Genomic DNA, 3386 nt, shown 5'->3' with positions numbered 1-3386 from the left:
TTATAGTCGTGCGCAGATCCAGGACCACGCGAGCGCAAATCTCGCACAACGTTCACTTTTCAAACCTTACGAAAATTTGCGCCTGCAAAAAAAACTCGGCATCGAGGGGGTTAATGCTGGGCGCCAGTCAGGGACCAACAAGTACCATCTCATAACGTCTTTTGGTATAACGCTGCCTGGGATCGGACCCGCGACCTTCCGATCTCAAAGCCAAATGATTGTTTGATGGATGTTATAAGTGCTGATCTTATTCAAACAGTAGCAATAAATATAAAGATTGCGAATGATGTAGATGTGCGTTGTTTTAATCTTATATTTTAGGATACAGAACTATGCCTTATCTGCGCGCATCAGCAAAAAAGCGAACAGACTATGGTTTACAACTGGCAGAATTTGATTTCGTAAATCATATGTTCTCGGAGTAAAATTGTTCAAATACAATTAGACGAAAATAAGCATATACTGTTTAGAAAGCTTCATGTATCCAGTGGACTATGATGTATTCGCCATCTGGCATATATTTTCACATTTTTTTAGATTTAGATTTAGATATATTCAAATGCCACGTTTTCACGTCTCTCAATGACAGATCGATTATATTTCACCCTACACATGAAATATCCTTACTCATGGATTTGTGTTTCAAAACCTGTGTCTAACGTTTAGTAAGTCTCATGGTAAACATGTGGAGTCCATTCACCAAATCAGATGCATCACTAAATGGTGGTGGTATGTAAATAATCGAGTCTCGACCAGACAATCCAGTGATCAACAGCATGAGCATCGATCTGCGCAAATGGGAACCGATGAAATGTGTCAACCAAGTCAGTGAGCCTGACCACCCACTCCTGTTAACGGCTATGACGCGACCGGGGATCGAACCCACGACCTTCCGCTCTTCGGGCTTTCGCTCTAACCACTACACTTCGGAGTAGGTAGTGCGTTATGTCGAATGACAATAATGATGATGACGTTGTTGTTGTTGTTGTTGTTGTTGTTGTTGATGATGATGATGATGATGATGATGATGATGATGATGATGACGACGACGACGACGATAACAACGATGACGACGATAATGGGTAGACCATCGGTAACCGTAAGAAGGATGCATATGTAGAGGAGACATGCATCTCTCTTGGTAACGGTGGTTCTGCTTAGTACCAAGTCCAGAGCATTCCCGTGGAACCCAACATTATCACGAGACTGATTTCAAACTTGACAAAAGTTGCATTTCTTTTGCAGTTCAGTATATTTGGGCCTTAAAGTCTGTGGTACAGTTAACAAATTCAATATAAATTACACGTGAGCATGAACAATTTGGGGGAGGGGGGTAGCCAAGTGGTTAAAGCTTTCGCTCGCTGCGCCGAAATTCGAGTTCAACTCTCTACTTTGGTATGCTTGATGCCCATTTTGGTGTTCCCCGCCGTTATTGTGCTGGAATAATGCTAAAAGCGACGTAAAACCCAACTCATAAAGATTTAACTAATGTTGACGCTCTCCCATGTATCTGTATATCAAGCCAATCTCGCATCCCTGATGTGAAGGATCTCACGCATCACATCCAGGTTACCTCACACGTCATGCTGGTACACTCTGATATTAACTTAATAACACCGAGAATGCCAAAATAATATTCAAAAGCGTCTTTAAAACCAACTCGATCATTACTGAACGAGGTAAGTGTTTTAAAGAAATGATTTTACATGCATGGTGACAATCCTTCGCAGCTTTAAGACACCTTTCTGCAAGTAGGCCTCGCAAGCAAGGAGTAACACAGACTGAAGTTAGTCTTAGCGCTAAGGTTGTTTCATTCAACGGCACCCTGGCCAGTTACACAAGGGATTCTTCCTGATTTATACAGAAAATTCAAATTTAAAATGCGTTTATGTAGCTTTTCATTACCTTTTTCAGCTAGCAAATACTACGACGATGTCATCCCAGAGAACGTTTCTGTAGCTTTTCATAACCTTTTTCAGGTAACAAATACTACGACGATATCATCCCAGAGTTGTCGAGTCTCGGTTTCAACCCGCTTCAAGTGATCGCCAAGGGAAGATCCGGGTCTGTAATCCTCGCCCAAGATCTCCACCCGTCCAAATTGGGCAAGGAGAGCGAATACAAGCCCGTCGCCATCAAACTCAACTCCGGCCGAAAGCGGAAACAGAGTTGTGCGAAAGTCGACATCACAGAGGAGATGCTGATCCATCAGCGACTGAGTCACCCGAATGTCGTCAGCTTCCTCGACACTCTTACCATACAAGGACGAGCTGGGCTGATCCTTGAGTTCTGTGAGAGCGGGAACCTTGAACAGCTTCTTCGGGCCCAGGACGCAAAGTTCATCACTGAACCGGTAGCCAGACGGTATTTCAAACAGATCCTGGACGCCTTGGAATATGTTCACCATTCCGGCTACGCCCACAGGGACATGTACACTCAGAACATCCTCATCACCAACGACAACAACATCAAAATAGCTGACTTCGGCCACACCGTAAAATTCGTAACAGGTGACCCACTCTGCGAAGATTCATGTGGAACTATGGGATTTCAAGCACCGGAAGTCATCTGCAAAATCCCATTCAACCCAAGGCTTGCGGACATGTGGTCCTTAGCCGCTGTGTTATATACAATGACAGTCGGCAAGTTGCCTTTTGGTCGTCTGCACTGGAGTTCCCGCCCGAGAAGATTATGGTTCTATCGAATGAGATTAAGGACTTGCTGAGGGGGCTTCTCGCCTATGTAGCAGCGTCACGGTACTCGCTCAACCGGTCCATCAACTGCGATTGGATGAATGTTCGAGACGAGAGAGTATATATTGGCAACTTCTACCTCGTCCGTCAACCGCAGAAGATCTTCGAAGGTGACAGAGAAAAGGATATTAAAGGGAATTACAACATTTAAAACCCATAAGACATCTTGTGAAATATGTTTCTTTCCATCTGTATATGTGTGTCATGATCTGTATGGAACGTGTCGTTTGCGTTAGTTTTGTCTGTGATATTTATGTTTAGTCTCTTGTAAAAATGTATGAAGAAATCTAGCAGGGATCTTACAATAATCATGATAGTGAATCTACGATCCTTTCGTAACTGACAGCAGTGTATATATCCTAACATTCTTGTAACGCTCTGTTAATACAGTGGTAAACGGGACAGTGAGTGAGTGAGTGAGTGAGTGAGTTAATATTTAACGTCACATCGGCAATATCTCAGCCATATCGTGACGAGAACATTTAATACTGAAATGAAATAAACTCACACGCAAAAGAAACGCAAGTCTGACATGTAGCATCACTGTATTTCTTTTTCAACAGTTAAGTATACAAATACGAGTGGAGTCAGATGTACAGAAATTTGAGCAAACACAGTTCATTGGTATCCATA

General features: G+C 42.9%; 1 pseudogene; it reads left to right on the top strand.

Annotated features, from left to right (window-relative positions):
* The first annotated feature begins 945 nt into the window (after positions 1-945).
* On the top strand, positions 946-2904 carry LOC137281089 (sperm motility kinase 3A-like; annotated as a pseudogene).
* The last annotated feature ends 482 nt before the right edge of the window (positions 2905-3386 follow it).

This window comes from Haliotis asinina, chromosome 4 (genome assembly GCF_037392515.1).
Source record: "Haliotis asinina isolate JCU_RB_2024 chromosome 4, JCU_Hal_asi_v2, whole genome shotgun sequence".
Taxonomy (NCBI): domain Eukaryota; kingdom Metazoa; phylum Mollusca; class Gastropoda; order Lepetellida; family Haliotidae; genus Haliotis; species Haliotis asinina.
This window is presented reverse-complemented; position numbering and strand designations above follow the sequence as displayed.